Source organism: Haliaeetus albicilla, chromosome 20 (assembly GCF_947461875.1).
Source record: "Haliaeetus albicilla chromosome 20, bHalAlb1.1, whole genome shotgun sequence".
NCBI lineage: Eukaryota > Metazoa > Chordata > Aves > Accipitriformes > Accipitridae > Haliaeetus > Haliaeetus albicilla.
Window position 1 is genome coordinate 4,528,290 of NC_091502.1, and position 20,523 is coordinate 4,548,812.

The window sequence follows — 20,523 nt, forward strand, 5'->3', positions numbered from 1 at the left end:
GTCAGAAAGACAAATGTTGTTTACTGAGAGACTGGAGGATGATATTGTGCTCTGGAAAAAAGTATTAAACACTATCAGTGGGAGGGGAAGGCTGGGGGATTTCTAGATGGCACCACAGCTGGCGTGGAACGTAGGAACTCCTCTGGAAAGAACCATAAACAACAGCCAACCACCGTGACGTCTCAGGGGACTGCATCCAAGAACTGTGCATTAAAATAAAGCCATATTACAAACCTAGAAGTGGGAAGTAAATGACTAAGAACGTCCAAAGTCTCCTAATGCTGCAGAGGAATGGGTCACATTAGGAAAGCATAAAGAGAAATCACCACATGCACATAATTCCATGCTGCATGTTCATTGTCATCCTCGAGTTTCCTGCAAGGGTAGCACTTTCTCCCTGAAGACTGCATAAAATGTTCTTTGATTTCCTGGTTGGAGGTAACTATCTCAGAGCAGGAGACGGAGACAGAGGGGAGGGAGTGGGGGAAACCCATGAGCAAGCAGAAGGCATGGATTTTGCGGGAAGGGCAGTGAGCAGAGATACTGGAAACATGTTCCTGCCTGGGAAAGATGTCCATATCTGCTTCTCACTGCTTTGGTATGGTGCAGCTTGAGGGAAGGAGGGAACAGGTTTCAGGCCGCAGCTGGTCTGCGCCACTTTACCCTGCACCAGAAGGGCTGTGAGACTTTAAAGCAGAGGAGAAGATACAGGACTGAACTGTCTCATCATGGCAGGGTTATTAAGTACAGAAGAAGAAAGATTGGGTCCGAAGGGCTGGGAAAAGGCTTAACAAGCCACTTGAAGGAGAGGATCTGATCTGAAGCTTTTGAGCTTATTTTTAAAGACTCAAGAAGGAACAGGAGCAGGGTCCTTGCAGGGCTGCCTCCAGCAATGCTGAGGGCACCCCTACTCACTGCTGGTGGCTGTACCCAGGCAAATGTGGGACCTTGTGCAACAGCTAGTAGCAGAGATCCCCACTTCTTGACCCCTGGAAGAAGTGTGGACAGTCAACCAAAACTGGGAGACTCCCAGCATCCAGCCTGTGGTGTAGCTGCAGAAGTAGAAAGGGATGTAGATTGTTGGGGAGCCCAGACCACCGCAGACACTGAAGAAGAAGGAGGGGTGATGCTCCTTCAGTGATGGGGACTGCCATGCCATATACAAGGTGGCTTTGCCCAGATAAGGACTAAGATAACCAGGAAGACTGGGAAGGTCTAGGCTGTTGAAGGTTGTGAGCTGGTAAGCCCAGCTGACATGTTTTTGACCAAGAACAGAAGGTGCCTGGTTCAAGGCATGGCAGATCTGTAGACACAGGGAAAGGTACTGGCCATGTAAGGCTCTTTGGGGGAGGGATTTTAATTGTGGGAATGCCTTGGTGTCCTAAAGGTGATGCTAGAAGGAAGGATGAAGCAAGGAAGAAAGCCATGAGATTTGAGATCATGGGTGGAAGGTTTGCTGGAGGTGTCAGAGGAGATAATCTGACACTTCTCAGGGTAGGGGAAGTGGCATAAATCTTTTGCTAGAGCTAGGCCAGGCCATGGACCTGGAGGGATCTACTTTTTCAGAAAATTGAAACAGTTTTCTAAAGGACAGCAGGGTCTAGGTAGGGGAATGGAGGCCAAGAAAGAGCAGTTAGCTCAGAGGAACAAAGGTTTGGGAACCAAGAACAGACTGCAAATTGGTAAGCCCAAGTAATATATGGCTTACGTGTGTGAGGTCCAGTGGCAAGGGGCAAGAATCTGAGCTGTGGAGAGCATTGACCCCACTCCTCATGGAGCAATGGGAAGAGCAAAAGGATATTTCTAGATGGTGTGCAGTTTTTTGTGGGGGAGAGGACGGACGTATGTCAGATTTCAAAGTCCATGTGTCCTCTGGTATAATTAAGCAGGTTCAAGTAAAAGCTACGGTAATGGCTTCTTTTGCAGGCAATACGCCAGAAGTGGGAACCTTTGAATACGGAAGAGGATGCTCTTCTCTCGGGAGCGTTCTTCAAGACCGCACACAGGGAGGCTGCTCTCATGACACCCGGAGCCAGCCTTGGGACAGTTTGATTTCAGCAGGTGCCCCACTGTGTTGTCCACGCTGGAGATCTTCAGAGGACTCAGCAGCCTCCCTGCTCAGCATCTGACTTGGCCAAGACTTGGGAGACTGTGGTAGCCCCACCAGCACCTTTCGAACTGTTTGCACCTTGTTTAAGCCAGCCAAAACACCTAGTCTCACCAGAGTACAGGCTTTGGGTGGGAAGAGTTTTCCCCTCACATGTTTACTGCATTGCGTCATGGGTGTGACATCATTTCAGGCTGAGAATTACAACCACCACCTCTAACGAATGCAAGTGCTCAACAGCTGCAGGGGTTGGGGTTTTCTCTTGGCTTTATTTTCACGTCAATAAAGGGGAATTTGTAGGGGGTTTGTCGGGGAGTCTCTCCCTCAGCCCAACGGGAAATTCCACCTCGGCTGGCAAGCGTGGAAAGAAATTAAGACCTACAGAGACATTTAGGTAACCAACATCCCACTGAAACCATGGGACGTAGGACCCCTTTGTGGGGGGACAATGCCTTTGTGGCTTGGCTCCTCCTTGGGGAGAGGAAGATTTGGGGGGGGGGGAAGGTCAAGCCAGGGAACCAAGGGGCCGTCCTCCTTAAAGACAGCAGTGACTCCTGTTACCGGAGCCCCCCATAGCGGCTGGGGATCTCAGGAGATGCGGACACCCCCAGGGTGTGGTGTGAGAACCAGGCGAAGCCCCAGCCGACACCCGCTGCTAGCCAAGGCCCGAGCCCCGCGGAGCAGCCGCCTCTTCCCGGGGTCAGCCCGGGGGGGGGCTGAACTCGTCTGCCTCCCCCCGTCCCCGTCCCGGGCCCGCCCGGCCCTCCCCGCCGCGGGGAAGGCAGGAGCCCGCCAAGCCAAGGCCGCGCCTGAGGCCCGGCCCCGCCGGAGGCAGGCGGCAAGTCCCCGGCGGGCCGCACGGGGGCGCCGCAGGACGGCGCCTCTGCTCGGGGATGGCGGCGGGCGGCAGCCCGGTGCTCCGGGCCGCGGGCCCGGCCGCGGGCGGGCCGGGCCTGCGGGGAGCGGCTGCCGGTTCCCGCCTCAGAAATTCCCGGCGGTTCAAGGCAGGGAGGAAACACGCCCGTGATCGCGACATGGTCCAGTCGCGACCCGGTTCGTGGCTATCTGATAATTTGCATTGTGCTTAGAACAGCAAGAGGGGTCTCGGTCACGGTCTCCTCGCTTGGGCTGTGGCTTTCCTGGCTTTTTTTCCCCACAGACCTCGGTCACATACCCAGAAACCATCACAGAGACCAGTCACAGAGGGACAGTAGGAGTTTGGCTTATCATGGCTTTTTTTTTTTTTTTCCACAGACCTTGGTCACATACCCAGAAACCATCACAGAGACCAGTCACAGAGGGACAGTAGGAGTTTGGCTTATCATGGCTTTTTTTTTTTTTTTTTTTTCCACAGACCTTGGTCACATACCCAGAAACCATCACAGAGACCAGTCGCAGAGGGACAGTAGGAGTCTGGCTTGTCACAGGCTGCCTGGGTTAGCAGGAGAGATGTGGAAATGAAGCAAGGCCACTAGTTCCTGCTGGACAGAGGGTGTGCGTGGAGTCCTGCCATCGAAGTGTCCTGTTCAAGAAGGGGCTGTATCTAATTCAGGTAGGAAGGCAGAAATAACCAAATTCGTGTATTACTGCTGGATTGAGCTGGAAAAAAGAGAAGCAGCAGAAGAGGGTGGAGGGATGTATATTAGCAGGATAACAGGACCATAGAAACAAGATTTGAGTATGGAAGAATATGTCCCATAAAAACACCTATGCTGGCTCAGGCTGAGAAGACTTTGTCTTCCAAAGTACCCTGCTTCCAGCAGCAGCTATGAGGAGATGCATAGTGAAAAGTAAGAGCAGTGCAAGTATATACACACACACACACACACACATATTGGCTGTACTGTCCTGGGAGTACTCTCCCAATTTCCATCTCTTCAGTTCAGGGGATTTCTCAAGCCTGACACAATTTATCTATAGCTCTGAGAGATTCCTCTTCCAAGCACTTGTCCAATGCCCCTGTATACATTTTGCATCTTGGCCACTGTTTGCTGAAGCGCTCCACAGACCCACCAGGCACTGTGAGAAGGGCTGCTCCTCCTTCTTAATTTTGAAGCTGTCTTAGTGTCATTTGACAGCTCCTGGTTCTTGTTCTGCAAGGGAAGCAAACACCCTCTCTATTGACTCATGGGATCCACTTTCCCACTCATTTCACAGCTCTGTTAACATATCTTCTGAAATCAGTCCTCTCTTTCTGAAGCTGAACAATTCAAGCCTACTTAGCCACTCCTTACATGTAAATCATTCCATATCTTTAATGTCCATCCTGCCCTTCTCTGAACCTTTCAGGTTCTGGTATCTTCTTTTTGAGATGTGGGCACAGTTCTCAAGACATGAGCAAACCAGAGTGATAGCAATGCTTTCTGTACTTCTCTCTCTTCCTTTCCTAATGATCCCCTCCATTGGATTTGTCTTCTTGATCATTACTGAATGATGATACAGTGACAGATGATAAAGAAAACTGAGACAAAGTAGGAAGAAAACAGAATGAGTTGAGTCAAAATCCTCTGGGAAAGGATGGTGAAGGGGAAAAATGAGATGGTGTTAGAGGCCTCTTTTATAAAACTCTAGACCTTTAATGACTCTTTAATGTCAAGAATAAATATTACTGTGAATTGTCAATACGCAAGAGTTTAATGTTCTACCTGCAAACTCAAGAATAAAGACATGTGATAATACACTTGCTTATCCCTACAAGCAAAAGGGGATGTACTTTGGATGTAGTTTTAGTAGTGAACATATTATAGAAGAACTAGTTACAGTAAATAATTTTGGATCAGAGTGTTCATAGCATTAAAATGGAATAGGAAAAAGGATAAAAAAAATCTTTCTACTTCGTGGTTTGGGGTTTTTTTTCCACAGGGAAAATTTCAAGAAATTTAAGAAAAGCAGTGAGTGGAGTTAACCGGTTTGACAAGCTCAGGGGTTGCATATGAAGGAGTATAAGAGTTTACATCAGAGGAAGAAAATCTTTCTGGAATTTGCATGCTAAACAAGAGAAAAATGAATGAGGAAGTTCTCCAGAGTTACCTGGATGAATGACTGCACAAGGAAGGATGCTAGGTGTAAACAGTTTATGGGAACGGATAAAGAGGTCAGTCGATCTAGGCAGCTATGTTTTGAAGGTCAGAAAATGTAGGAATTCAGCACCAAGTGCCAAAACTCAAGCTGAGTTAGACCTTGCAAAGATCTGTGAAGATAAGTGCTGAAAGGTTGGGTAACTGTATAAATAGAAACAATTAAAAAAGGAGGAAGTAGGGCTGCTGTGTACAGAGTAGGAGGCTGAGATCAAACACAGTATTTGGATCACACTTAGATCAAGGGCCAGACCCAAGAGGGTATGCAGGGCTGTAATGCCAGGAAGTTAATTTGGCTCTGGGAACAAAATTCACAATGCTGAGGAAGATGTCTTATTCCTTTGTATAGTAAATGAGAGAAAGTTACATTCCCAGGACTAAAATCTACCACAACCGGTGTGGTGTCTGAGCTGCTCGTAAGGAAATGCTAAAGACACCTGTCCAAAACTCTGGGTTGTCTGGTTCTAGGTTTGTAACAAAGCTTCAGCCTCTCTGGCTACACCTGTGTTAGTAAATAAAATGTGGTAAGGGTCCAGGGTGGTGTACCAGTCCATGATTGCCCATGCTGTTTAATAGTTCCTGCTACAGGTATGGTCTGTGCAAGAGAGCCGACTCCCAGACAATGCCTGGGTACAGTTCATGGGACAGCATGGGATTGCTCTTCCCAGTGGGCAGTTTGGAGATGGCACCTTGCTTTGGACTTGTTTTGGAGAAGAGGGTTTTGCTGTGTGGATTCAAGTTGTGCTGTGCAGCTTGCCCTCAAGGGCAGGGAACAGGACACACCCCATTTTATTTAGTAGCATAAGTCTAGCCTCTGAGATTGGGATGATCTAAATGACTGAGACATTACCGAGATAGAATCATAGAATGGTTTGGGTTGGAAGGGAACTTTAAAGGTCATCTCATCCAACCTCCGTGCAATGAACAGGGAAATCATCAACTAGATCAGGTTGCTTATAGCCCTGTCCAGCCTGATCTTGAATGTTTCTATGGTTGGGGCATCTACCACCTCTCTGGGCAACCTGTTCCAGTGTTTCACCACCCTCATCGTAAAAAATTTCTTCCTTACATCCAGTCTGAATCTACCCTCTTTTAGTTTAAAACCATTACCCCTTGTCCTATCACTACAGGCCCTATTAAAAATATCCAGGATATCTTGGATGCCCTCAGTCATGTACTGTCAGGGGCCATTAAGGACTGGATGCTTTTTTTCCTTAAAGTGGTAGGAATCTCCTGCATAGTATATTCAAGGTTTCTTGCATATAACCTAAACTTAGACCCTTCTCAACTTAACGTGCTCTTGTCTGGCTTGCTGGGAGAGTTCTCTAGACAGCAGGATGCATGGCACTTTATATCCACCCATTTAAGCAGAGCCCCTAGGTTCAGAGGAACGCAAGAATCCTGTGTGGAAAAGGAGAGCAAGAAAGAAGCAACACGGCACTTTCTCTGTCACAAGGGCGGTCAGATTGGCAGAGGGATTCTTGGGGTTCGGTTGCTGCTTTAAAAAGCCCTGCCAGCACCATCTGACCTCAGCGCTCACACTTTGTGTTAGTTCTCCAAGTGCTCCTGGTGTAACTAGGTCTTCAGTACTAATGGGAAGGTGGGGGTCATTTGATCAGATGGCATCTGAGTTAATCAGCCTCTGTGAGTTTGGAAGAGGATTAGGACCACTGGTCTGAATGCCTTTACTCAACTGAAGTTGCATGTTAGGATGCCAAGTCCTTCTTTAGATTTTGTCCTAACTAACTGGACAGCAGTTCCAGCAATGATATTGAGAAGGGCAAATCAGCATTGCTGTTGGGAGCAGGGATGCACTCACTTGACTATGAAACTGTTAGAAGAGAACCTACAGATTTTAATATATGCTAGCAGATTATCTCCATCCCAGAGCTGTGAAAAGATGTGAGCATGTAATTGAAAATCTGGAAGTAAAGATTTTCATTACAGTTTTTTTTAAATTAAGGGTGGTACTACACAACCAGAGGAGTAGCAGTCATGAGACTCTGATTTTAGTAGTACACAAGGTCTTAAGACACCTTTTGAAGGTATGGATTTAAATTAAAAATGGAACACAAAGGCAAATGAGATCACAAAAGGAGACCATTTGGTCTCTTTGATTAAAGCAAATAACTTTCTAGACAAGAGAAATGCAGCATATCTAATCTATTTGGACTGCAGTAAAGTAAATGATACACTGCTGCCTTGCAAACTGGCTGAACTGAAGAAAGGGTTAGTACATGAACTAAATGGCAAGGAAGGTGAGAGGCAGTAAGAAACTAATGAGAAGGGAGATGACGTTGACTGTGTTGAAAGAGGACTACCGACCTGGAGGAGAGTTCTACTGCAGTTCCTTCAGGATCCATCTTGGGATCAGTTTTATTTTGGTATTTCTTTTAATGGATTGCTTTGATAAAACTTGCTTAGATCAAAGTTGGGAGATAGCGGAAAGTGAACAGCTTGGAGTTTCCAATGACAGTTCTATTGATTTGGCTGGGATCCTTTGGTTCTGTTGATTTGTCTTCATCCTATGAAGAAAGGGACTTACTAGCCGGAACAGTGCTTGTTATTTTTATTGCTACAGCACCAAGAGACTTAGCCACAGTTGTGTGGCCCCGTGGTGGATCAGAGGTGGAAATCAATCTGTACATACCAAAGGGGATATGAGGCCCTGCAAAGCCTTGTGCAGTGCAGACCAGCAGGTTCTCTTTCGTACAAGTTACAAAGAGAAATAGTGAAGGGCTGCAAAGAGAGAATCATGAGGTTAGTATTCCTGGCTAGGAAGGGGGATGTTTTTGCAGCATTTTGGTTGTGTAAGACCAGGGCATGCCGGAGTTTGTCAAGGCATAAGAAGAAGGTGTTACAACAAGCAAGGAACAAGATAGGAAACTAAAAGTGTAAGAAATCACATGCGTCATGGGCTTCAGTCCCTCCCAGTTACAAGAAAAACTCCTTGATTACCGGTGTCATTTGGTCCAGGAATGCAAAGAACACCCAGTCAACACCTTCCGCCTTCACACACACACGCACACTGTAAACACTGGTGCATACTGTAAACCACAAAGCACCCTTTCCCCTTGCTTCTAGTTTCCCAGCTGAGAGTTTTACCTGTGGAGAGGGAGTGGGAGAACTGCAGGAGTTGGATGTAGCCTGTCAGCTGAGAGCAAGGGAATGAAACTGTTTTTTCTCCAAATTCAGTTGAAATTTGTCAGGGTACCACTGTAGAGGAGGAGGCAAACAGGACCTGGAAGGAATTCCTGTGATTTGAATAATTTTGTTCCCCCTAAAACACAGTTTTGGCCAACTCAAAATTCTTCCGATGCATAATTCTGGGCTGACATTGATTTGGGTCTTGAGATATATAGCAACAAAAAAAATATTTACAATCTCCCTTTCACCTGTAGTTCATTCATTAATGTATTTTTGTGTGTGATAATGAAGATCCACAGACCTATGTGAGGGTGACTTGAACCAATATTTTGAATCATAGGGCTGACCCTCACAGGAGAAATGCTTTATCTCTAAGGCTGAACTTTGGGATGTTTCTTGCCTGGCCCTACTACTATTTACATGGGAAAAACACCCCAAAACCTGACAGCTTTTGGGTCCCCTTGAATTTAAATAAATCATAGGCATTATATTTGCTCTTGTTTGCTTAGGAAAAGATATTATAGGATTTAATTCTTCCCCAGCCCTGGAGGAAGATGGTTTCCACTAATAAGAAGCAGGACAAAGGCCTGGCCAAGTGGAACGGACAAATCCCAGCATATAATTTGAGGTGGAAATTCAGGTTGAAAATCACTCAGTGGGTACTTTACATTGACTTCAGCAGAGTTAGAGGTGTCTCTTCAGGTGGTAAAATGAATGTTTTATCCACTTACCCATAAATCAAGACTCTGACATGTTCCCAGGAGAGGTCACATGGCCCTTCTCCAGTGTCTTTGCCTCCAGCACACAGAAGAAGAGTGTGACAAGGTGAGTCCTGCAACAGATTGTGATGAGGGTCCTTCTGGGGTGAGGCTCCTTCTCCCATGGGGCATGGCTTGTCAGGAACCATCTGTACTTGGTGCAGGGGGAAAAAAGTCTGGTCCTGTCCTGCCAATGAGTGAGCTACTTACAGGCTTAGCTACAGAAGAATGGGGTCCAGGAGGTGATCAGCTGGAGTTTCTTGCTGTGCATATGAGATGTGATGAATCTGCTAAGTGTAACATGATTTACAGGATGTCAACAGTAAGACTGTGGTCAACTATGGTAAGACTATATAGCTGTATGGTTTGTAGGTCTTGAATACCTTATTTCTGAGGATTTATTTTTTACTGGTTTTAAATATGCTATTCAATTTTCACTTAAAAACCCACCAAAATTCCCTGAAAATGAAAACTAAACCACCTGTTCTCTAACATATGGAAAGTCCATTTGAATCCAGCCTATTCCTCAACTTTTAATAAATGTACAGAGCCAAAAGGACAACATATGCCACAGACACTGTGGTTTTCCCTAGAAAATTGTCTTAGCATTTCTCAGTATCCTCTGGCATGCCTGGATGTAGCCTTTTCTGTGTTTTGCCTGTGAGTGATATCATTTCACAGCTTGGAAAATGCTAAATGACTTTGCCAGAAACAATGATCTTTCAAGAGCAGAAAGTACAAAAGTCTTTTTCATCTCTGGCACTTTCATAGAGCACAAACCACATGAATTACACTAATAATTTCCAGTAAAATCATGGCCTGCTTCCCCCCAAATAAACACAAGATTCTGAAGGAAGTCCGCTACACCCATGAAGTCCTAATGGGAAAAAGAAAAAAAAGAGGGAGAAGATGAATGAGAAAACTAGCCCAAGCGTATTAGCAGGTGAAAGAACAACTTTGCTAAGAATGGGACTAACCCAAAGCACTAACAGGATGTTAGCTCTGGTTATTTTAAGAAAAGATTACAGAGAAAAGGGTGGGATTGAGGGTGGTAGCTTCAGATAAAAATTGGCTGTAAATGAGCACAAAAAGCCTTGTATTACACCACCACCTCCCACAGCTTTGGCCAAGCACATTCCAAGGCATCTCTTTAGATTTATAACAAAATTACGAAAACACATAGAACACCCTTCTCCTTGCCGTTTCACTGTCTTAAGTCTGGAGCCACTCCATTCTTGGCAGTCACATCTCTCCTTGTTTTCAGCATTGCAGGAATAAAATTTGGCCAAGAGGACTTTAAAATCCACTGTCCGACTCAAAGGTGACCTCTTGGCCCAGCTCTTGTTGTATCAGCTTTGTTTGATGCATCTCCTTTGATTCCTGGGTCCCTGAACTAGTACTGAATTCACCAGTGCACAAGCAGAGAAAAAAGGAATGGAATAAACGATGAAACATGAGAGTGTTACTCTGGCCAAAGCAGGAAAGAAAATCCTCCCACTGAAATGGAAATACCTGTTCACAATTATCCTTCAATAATTTTATTTGCCAGCAGTTATTATTGTAAGGCTGAATAACTTGGAAAGGAGCAAGTCCCTCCTACGACCAAGCAAGAGAAGGAAAAGAGACAGATAAACAGATCATCAGAGTTCATTTGATTTATTCTGTATATTGCAATAAGGTGCATTTTAAAACTGCTTTAGAGACTTGCCTTACCTGTCACTACGATACCATCAGTGAACATGCTGTTAATTACAAACGTAAGGGTGACTAGAATGTCTAGGTTGAGCATCACTTTTCTCAAACACAACATAAGTCCTCAGATGGGACTGGGAGGTCCAAGGGTGGAATTCCACTCTCCAGCCCATGGACTCTCTGCTGCAATGTAGATCCTCTGCAACCAACATTGTGGAGCCTTCAGGACAGAGGCTTCTGCCATAGACGGCAAATACTCACCTTATGCCAACTGTGTGGCACCTAGCAGGACTGCTGCCAGAGCGGATCAAGAAAGGTGTTTATGAGAGAGCATCTGCAGCTCCCACAAAGACTCAAATGCTGTGGGAATTGGGAGGGACCACCTCAGCCAGAGTAACGATACCACCAGCATTTTGGCTCTTTGAAAGGCAGTGTCTCTTTGCTCCAAAGCTTTCTTCCGACACACTTAGCTCTAATTTGGAAAAAGGAAAATCCAACCTGGCACGCTGCTCTTGAAAAGCAGGAGAGCTATGTTTCAGCCCCTGAGCATGGGAAACGGGTGCAGCTTCCAGACCCTCCCCTCTTGCTCTGATGTTTTACCTCCGGGGTGCACACTGTATGCAACTTTGGAGGTTGCGGTGCCTTCTGCTGGAGAGCAGAGCCTAGTTCCTTGCTCTGACACCATGCAGTTGGCTGGTTTGTGTGTGCTTATGGAAGGGAAGGCATTCAGTCATTGCTGTAGCCATGGTGGTTTCCCACCCACGTCACGCTGAGAGTGCCCAGATTGAGGTGGTGCCTGGACTTTGTGAAGCCAAACCTTTTGAAAAATGCATCCACCTCTCCAGTCTTTCCATTTTCCCTGGTACACATTCTCTTACATCTTCATATTTGGCTACATAAATTCTGCAGGGAATGTACAACTGCTTAGTCACAGCAGATCTGCCCAGCCCACTGCATTTTCTGTCATGCTCTCATGGTAGGCAAGACAGTATTCATCTTATGCTTAATGTCACACATCTCAGCCACATCCGTACTCTTTAGTTAAACAGGACTAGGGCATGTCCCTAAGCACTATTCCATGAGCAGCCGTATTGACTGCTTTTATATTAGACTATTAAGTTTGCCCAAGACAGAAAATGCTTATGGAACAGAATGGTTAATGTCCACACTGTTAAATCCTCTTGCCCTCCAAAACAGGGTGGTTATCTGTAAACAGGGAACGGCCACAGGTTTGTGCTGATAGCTCTTGTGTCTAAGGATTATTTGGGACACTGTTAGTTGGCATAGATGAAAACTGTGCCACGGGCCTTTTAGAAAATTTAGCCAAAAGGTGATTACGTTCCATGAATATTCCTTAGCTTTGTTTAACTTACAAGTATAGACAGAGTCAATGTCACACTGTTCTGTGTGGTCCCTGGCACAGTTTTGTCCTGGGGCAACTAGCACTGTCTTGAACAATACACAGGCATGGTTTGGAGGATGGTATGGGCCAGGGACCATTCCCAGTAGATGGCTGGGATGCAGCCAGATCTTTCTAGACTATGATTCATCTGGTGCACTTTAGGCATCTACCTCAGAATGAGATAAGAAGAGGTTCAGGAAGGGCAGAGGATGATCAAAGGCATGAAACAGCTTCCATGGAAAAGATGACTATGTTGACTAGGAGTTCTCAGACTAGAAAGGAAGATCTTGCAAGGTCCTGCACATGGGTCAGGGCAATCCCAACCACAAATACAGGCTGGGCAGAGAATGGATTGAGAGCAGCCCTGAGGAGAAGGGATTAGGGGTGTTGGTTGACAAGAAGCTCAACATGACCTGGCAATGTGCGTTCGCAGCCCAGAAAGCCAACTGTATCCTGGGCTGCATCAAACGAAGCGTGACCAGCAGGTCAAGGGAGGGGATTCTGCCCCTCTGCTCTCCTAAGACCCCACCTGGAGTACTGCATCCAGCTCTGGGTCCCCCAACATAAGAAGGACATGCACCTGCTGGAACGAGTCCAGAAGAGGGCCATGAAGATGATCAGGGGGCTGGAGCACCTCTCCTATTAGGACAGGCTGAGAGAGTTGGGGTTGTCCAGCCTGGAGAAGGCTCCAGGGAGACCTTACAGCAGCCTTCCAGTACCTAACGGGGGTCTACAAGAAAGCTGGAGAGGGATTTTTTTACAAGGGCATGTAGTGATGGGACAAGGGGTAATGGCTTTAAACTGGAAGAGGGTAGATTTAGATTAGATGTAAGGAAGAAGTTCTTCACTGTGAGGGTGGTAAGGCAGTGGAATAGGTTGCCCAGAGAGGTTGTGGATGCTGAATCCCTGGCAGTGTTCAAGGCCAGGTTGGATGGGGCTTTGAGCAACCTGGTCTAGTGGAAGGTGTCCCTGCCCATGGCAGGGGGTTGGAACTAGATGATCTTTAAGGTCCCTTTTAATGCAAATCATTCTATGATAAAAGCCTGCAAAACACAGAGATGGAAGTAGGGATCAATTTTTCACTGTCTTCTCCAGTGTAAGAAAAAGAAAGCTAGCAAGTAGTAAGTTCAAAAGAAACAAAATGGTGTAGTATTTGAAGCTACATGTAGTAAAGCAGTGGAATTTCGTGTCATGGGATGTTGTAAATGCTAACAATTTGCATGAGACCAGGGGAATCTGGAGAGTTTAATGGAAAATGAAGGATGTCAACAGCTACTACATACAAGGATGCCTATGCTGCCTCAGTTGCAAATTTTTTGAGATCAAGAGAGTGTTCTAAGGAAGTATCTTCATGCGTTTGCTTTATCATAGTTTCCCCACAGATCTGCTCAGACCGTTCTCAGGAACGGCACATTGGTCTAGATGGACTATTGGTGTGGTCCAGGCAGCTGTACTTAAGATTTATGAGATGTGCTCCACAAATGCCTGCTTTTGTGCACTGATTATAAGAGAAGCTATTCTGATGTGCTCATGTGGAGTTATCTGTACCGTAGATGCCTAAGGTTAGGGGAGATGGATCTCTTTTATCTATGACTGCTGCTGTATCCAGATGTCCCTCAGGGTTCTTAATCTGCTCCCCAGCATAGCCTGGATGAACCTATGTTGTACACAACCAAAATACTGAAGGCGATGATAATATCACCTCTCAATTAAACAGTAGCAGGTGGTACTGGAGCAATCAGTAGTGGTATTTCATTCATGTAGCTTGTTTTATTTCATGGTGGCCTTCCGTCAGAAATCTCAGCCTTAGAGCTAATCCCAGGAAAAGCCTGAGCTCCAGGAGTGAACTCTAGAAAGGAGTTCAGGAATGGGACTCATTTCAGTTAATTGCGGATGTCTGTAATACAGATATCAGCATCGAAGTTCGCTGCTGCGAGCTTACTTTAGTGTTGGGGAGTAAACTAGAGACTCTCAGGGTGATATTCAGCTGACCTGTTTTAGGCTTTTCCTTGTCTGTTGGCTATGAAGTTTGCTTGGGGGAGCTAGCTTGGATGTTGGCAATTCCACTTGCTCAGCTCTTGGTGCTGCCACATCTTCTCCGAGGAACCTGAACTGCAGAATGAATAATCTTTCCCTTCCTCCCTTCCTTCCAGTCCATTCCTTTTCTATTGCACACAGTTCACGTAACCCGAGCGAGTGCAGCATGAAAACTGCCACCCAGCACCTCCCACAACCAAGCTCTGAGCATACGGCTTCAGATCCTCCTCGGTTTTGTTCAGGTGTTACCTTTGCAGCCCCATCAGCAGACAGGACTTCCTTTACAAGTCAGTCAGGACGCCTACATACAGCCTGACCGTGAGACACGACCAGTCTGTGCCAGGTCTGCAGCCTGTCCTTTGGCTGGATGTTTACTCACCTGGATGATCACAGCAACACGGTCTGGGATAGCAGAGAACACAGGGAATCATGCCATTCCCGGGTTCCCAGATGAAAATGAGCTAGGATGGGCTGACCAACTGCTCAGTAAAAAAAAACAATGAACGATTGAGGTGCAACAAATTATTTTTAAATACAGAATTTCTTAATTCTAGCAAAAAGAAGAGAAATCACCAAACAATTGTTTGGTTGTTTTCTTGCCTCTTAATTTGTACCTGGTGTTCTTGGGTACCTCAGCTTGGCATAAAAAGAGGTTTTCTTTTCCCTGAACAATTTTAGGAGGCATAATCTCAGACCACCACTCCCCTCATTTATGCAACCACATCTGTTAATAAGCACAGGAGATGAAGCAGGGCTCTATGGCAGTGACAGGCAGAAGCAGACTGCAACATGACAGGTATAGCTGTGCGTCTCACGTGGAGCAGCTGTTGGAAGAAACACGGCAGCAAAACATCGTTCGAAGGCTTTCTGTGAATGCACACCCCAAAATGTCCTCCAGCCTTCCCCAGCCTTTCCAGTGGGTAATCATTAATGAGCGTGGTGCGGTCGTAATTGACATTAAATGATTTCTTTATTGTTTATGCCTTTGTCTGTTTATTCACTGAAGGATTGTTCTACTGTTCTGCCTTTGTTCTGGAAAAGAAAAACAATTCCTTCAGCTTTTCATGAATGAATGTGTTTCTTATCAGCTTTTTTTTCAGGACTCCCCCAAGTAGGTGTATTTATGGTTATATGTCAAAATAAGCACAGTACTCCAGCTGAGGTTTCAGCACTATTGATTACAGCTTCATAATTACTTTCTACATTGTACATACTTTTCCATTAAGATGCTCTACAAGAAAGATACAGTTGTTTTGGGCGGGGTTTGTGGTTGGTTTGTTGGGTTTTTTTTTGCATTAGTACCATGCAGTAGGCTCACATGACTTTTGGGATCCACTGTAAACGCCAGACCTTTTTCTAACTGGCTGCTCAGCCAGCTGTTCCCCACTGCTTATTTGGTTTTCTTTCCTAAACTATCACTCTCCTCCTTTCTAGAATTCCACTTCATCCAAGATCCATATTCATATGCTGTCCCATGGGGCAGCACGCTTGAAACTTTCCCCATAGTGGTCTCGCCACAGCCCTTACGAATGGTGATGGAAAAGGGATTTGACCAAGCCCGGCACAGACCCCGCGCTGTTCCCCTTCCAACATCCACAGCTCTTTTTGACCGTTCGCCCCAGTTTCGGGGGCAGCCACGGCAATTTCGTCAACAGCCTATTTCCTTGGTTGGGGGCACGACGCTTCGCGGGAGGCAAGCTCAAAAACCTAACCCAGGTCCACCGGCGTCCGCCTTTAACCAACGGCGCCCATTTCGTCCCCGCGTCGCTCGTTCAGCCACGTTCTCCAGAAGTTCGCCAGCCGTCAGAGCGTGGCGAGCGTGGTTGGACCCAGCCCTTCAGTTCCCATTCCCGTAGAGTCCTTGGGGGACAAAAATAAAAAAAAAGCCGGTTTTGAGTCCAAGCTGAACTAACCCCAGCACGAAGCGCTCACCTGTAACCTACCTGCCAGGAGCGAGCCCCTTCTTCTTGCCGCGGTGACCTCCTCCCCGCTCCCTCGGCCATCCCCAGCCCACGCCGTCCTCCGGTTAACCAAAAACCCTGCAGGTTCCCCAGCTCTGCCGCCGGCAATGCCCTCTCCCCCCCACCCCGGGGGCTGCCGCCCGGCCCCACCGCCGGAAGGACCCCGCGGCGGCGGCCTCGCCCGCCGTTCGGCCTCTGTCATTACAGCGGCGGAGGCGGAGCCGGGCGGCCGGCGCCGGAGGTGTTAAAGCGGCGGGCGAACGGGGGGCTGCCCTGGAGCCGTTGCGCCGCCTCGCCTCACCTCGCCTCGCCTCACCTCAGCCCGCCGGGGCTGCTCCGACCGCGGCGCGGGTGAGTGCCGGGGCCCGCCTCGACGGCGGGTGAGAGAGGGCCGGGGGTCGGTAAAACCGGGACCGGGGCGGGTGGCGGCGGCGATAGGCGGCGGCGTCCATTTTGCATGATGCAACTGGGGCGGCGCGGACGGCTCCCGGGGCCTCGCCGTCTCCCCTCCCGCCAAAAGAGCCGCCGCCTCCATTTTCTCTCCGTAGCTTCCTTTAGCGGTTCCCGGCAGGTCCTTCCCGCAGCCTTGCTGGGAGCCATCCCTCGCCTCCCCCGGCGCTGGCGGGGCGGTATCCCAGCCCCTCCGGTGAGCCTGGCATCCCCCCCCCCCCAAAAAAAACCCACCGGGGACGCCCGGCGGGAAGGGCCCTTTGCTCGGTGCGGGGATGGGACCTGCCATCGTCGGTGCCCGGGCGCTGCCGGAGCCTGTGCCCCTGCGGAGGTGGGCATTGCCGCCTACGGCCACGCTTTCCCTCTTCCAGGGCAGAGTTGGGACACTCACGAGCGCACGCATGTTTCCCAGCTAACCCGTTTTTTTGGTTTGGTTTTTTTTTTTTTTTTGCTTAATTTTTGCTTTGCAAGGCAAGCGGTGCCGCGGAGGGCGTGCTTTGCCGGGAGGTGAAGGCCCAGGTGTCAAGGAGAAACCGTTGGGCCGCTTGCCGGATGGTCTTTCCGCGTCCGGGATAGCTCCTGAGGGGCTGCTGTGCTTTGCTTGCTCTTTCAAACTGCAAAAGAGGCCGAGAATTTACTGAAAATGCAGGTATCGCTTGTAGCGCTCGAGTCAGCCCCGTACCCTGCGAGTTGCTGCTGTCTGCTGTTCCTGAACCTGTTCCGGTGGAACAAGGGCAGACACTTCTTTCCATTTTGTTCGTCAGCATTTTGCAGGCAGCTGGCCTGACTGACAGATGGGTTTCTTTTTTGCATATGCATGTGTGAATGTTTGGGGCAGGTGGGAAACCCACTAAAAAACCTCAAGAGGGGTTTTGTGTGTAGCTGAGGCTGGACAGAGGGATTGGGACAACGTACAGAAATGCTAGTTGTGTTGTCAGCTGCTAGAAGCCTTAGTTTTGGAGCAGGGTGTCATCGTCATAGGTGCTGTACAGACTCAGAAAGGCAGTTGCAGCTCTTAAGAGTTCAGAGGCTGCAGATCCAGGCCGAGAAGAGAAGAGCCGAGGCGATCGCAGTGCTGCAGCTTTATGAGTTAACTGTCTCTTAGCTGGGTGGTTTTGCCACCTACGTGTGGTCATTGACAACCGTTAACTTTGTACTTGAGCAACAACCTCGTGGTGATGTCCAACTTTGGGTGAACCAGTGGACACCCTGCCTCCCTCTGCCCACCTCGCTGGGCTCTGCTAAGCCATGGGGGCAAGCGGGGAAGACGTGGTCATGCGTGGAGGTGTCGTGCGGGCCCCTCTGCGGTGGGACAGCTCTGCCTCTTGAAGCTATTCACTCAGTGATGCTCGGCTGTTTGCTGTCTGCAAGTCAGAGGCAAATACAATGAACACTTGGAGAGAACAGGCAGAAACTTACCTTTCTGGTCAGGTACTCTGTGGACTTCTGTGGCCTTCAGCAGTCAACCAAAATGTCTTTTAGACAGGATTTCCATCTAATGCAAAAGGGGAGGAACTGCATAGCTGCAAGTGTCGACCCTGGCACAAAGAAGGAACGAGCTCGTTGATTGCCACAGCTCTCGAAGGTTATTTTGCTTTCAAGTATTTTGAGTATCTTGCATTTTGAGCAATCTGAAGGGGACAGACCTTGACTGTGCTCCACCGCATGCATGTTTTAGGTAGTCATATTTGCTTTGAAATAAACCCATTTCCTGAGCAGGAGGACTACTGGGTGTTTAGTCCCTGACTTAGGCCAGTTTGCTGGATGTGTAAAGTTTTGAGCCTTGCTGCTCGTAGGCTTGTGCTTATCAGCGAGGAGATGTGTTCAGAAGGCACTCCTTGTTTTGGGTGGGCTGTAACGGAAACCTGAGGCCAGCTAGGCTGCTAATTCAAGCAGTTCGGTTGTGAGTGTGGGAGAGATGTGTGATTGCACATATGCAAAATGCTCTTGACTCCACGTGGAGGGAAAAGGATTTGCTATAAAGAATGAATTAGCTTAGACAAAAGAGGGAACTTTTAAGTCTTTAATCTAACCAGTTATCAGAGTAAGCAGCTCTGAGTTGTATTTTTGTCAAAACCTTTGTCACTCCCTCTTTTTTTTTTTTTTTTTTTTCCTTTTCTTTCCTTCCTCTTTTTTCCTGTGTGGTCTACTGCCAGATTTCAGGTAGGGTTCCTCCCCACATGGTGGTGTGGCTGAGCTCTGTGTCTCTGGTTTAGGTTGTGTGACAACGTGAGTGAAGGCTGATGCGTGCCAATCTAGCTGGTGTTGAGTGCAGTTGATGGTCTGGTCTGTGCAAGAGGGAGGACAAAAAGGTGTCACAGTCATTGTTTAGTCTCAGGTGGGAAAGAAGATGGGGAAAAAAATGCTTCAGGTGAAGGATGGCAGGGATCTCATTGCAATTACTGCCTCTACTACCTCTTGTTCGCCCTTGATCTGTCAAGTTCCTCAACCTTGATCCACCACGACAGGTTAATGAGACTTCAGTGGCCTTTCAGAAATGTCGCTTCCAGTTGTATCCCAGCTTTCGGAGAGTAGAATACAAAGTGGTGACTTTAATTCTCTTCTCTTGGCCCGTATCTGTGATGCTAAAAGCATCAGTGTGGAGCGGGGCAGGAGGAAAAGAGGGTGATTTACTTTGGCAGCAGATGTGCCAGGTGGGTGCTGGCTTGATTCTGGGTGAGGTTTAATGGCTGAGCCACCGTGGTGCCAAAGGGCAGATGAGGATGTGGCAGACCCCCTTTGCCTCTCCTGGAGGATGAGCTAAGAAGTCCTGCTGACTTAACCAAGTATGTTGAGAAACTAGTGGCATTGACCAGCAGAACCAGGAGGCTGGGCAGTGTGGAGAACTAGTTCAGTGGTTCTGGGCAGAGTTGGTTGGGGTCAACTCCAGTCAATACTGATCCAGATTTAGTAACCCAGGGTGGATCTTCCCTGCTATCTACGTTGGTGTGTTTGGCAGTATCCTAGGGTTTTTTCCATTACCTGCTATATCCTCATCCTTCGTTATCCTAGGGCCAAAATCCTTGCAAATCTGTCGTGCTGAATCGTGTTGAAGGCAGAGCTCATCTGGCCAAATGTGGTCATCTATATCCAAGGTATTCAGTCCTGACTCATGTTATCTAACCCCTCCTCTGGCTGACTATTCCTGGGATATGATTTCTCTCAGCCCAGTATGCTAAAGCAGATGAGTCGTGACCGGGAAGCTGCTTTCCACTGACATTAGGGGGCATTAGCTTGGATGTAAAAGTCTGCACTATAAATGTCTAAGTGTTTATCTCAATGAACTTTTGAGGTTCTCGGATGCCTCAGTGACTCTGGAAAGAGCCATGGCTCTTTGCGCTGCAGGTGGGTTTGTTCTGGTACTTGAGCACTCCCTCCTTGGTGCCATTGTTGCAATGTCACTGGCTACTTAAACCTACCAAAAAAAAAAAAAAAAGGAAAGAAAAAAAAAAAGGAAAGAAAAAAGCATAGCTGAATCTCCTGGTCAAACAAAACATGGGGGCTATCACCTGCCCTATGATAGGTGCACTGGTTGCAGGATTCCTGACAACTGTCTGTGGTTCCTGGGCAGTTTGGGGGTGTCAGGGATCAGGAGCTCGGGCTCCCACCTTCCTGCTGCAGTTTGTAGAAACCTCAGAACCCCACTCGCCCTGACAGCATTGGCTGGAGCTGCCTTCCTTTGATGGTGGGTCAGCAGCTGCTGCTCTTGCCAGGGTCCCTGACTCCGCTGGAGACCACCGAGGTCGTGGGTTGTAAATCCTGAGAGTGGCGTCTGATACAGAAGTGCCTTATTTCAGAGTTTCCAAAATAAAATACTGTGAGATTTTTGGTTCCAAGTACATTTTTGAGTTTCTGTGTTTTTTTTTTTTTTTAACTCAAGGGAAAAACAGTT

General features: G+C 47.7%; 1 protein-coding gene and 1 long non-coding RNA gene across 3 annotated transcripts in view; one reads left to right on the forward strand and one right to left on the reverse strand.

The window, feature by feature from the left end:
• Positions 1-14,727: 14,727 nt before the first annotated feature.
• On the reverse strand, positions 14,728-16,999 carry LOC138690143 (uncharacterized). Its single transcript, XR_011328944.1, has 2 exons — positions 16,498-16,999; positions 14,728-16,080 (listed from the first exon to the last, which is right to left on the reverse strand). It is a non-coding gene; the product is annotated as an uncharacterized lncRNA (long non-coding RNA).
• Positions 16,388-20,523, forward strand: part of SLC7A1 (solute carrier family 7 member 1) — a 52,477-nt gene continuing 48,341 nt past the window's right edge. For both annotated transcript variants that reach the window (XM_069808072.1, XM_069808071.1), the window contains exon 1: positions 16,388-16,532. The gene's annotated coding sequence lies outside the window, so the exon portion shown is untranslated. The remainder of the gene's footprint in view (positions 16,533-20,523) is intronic.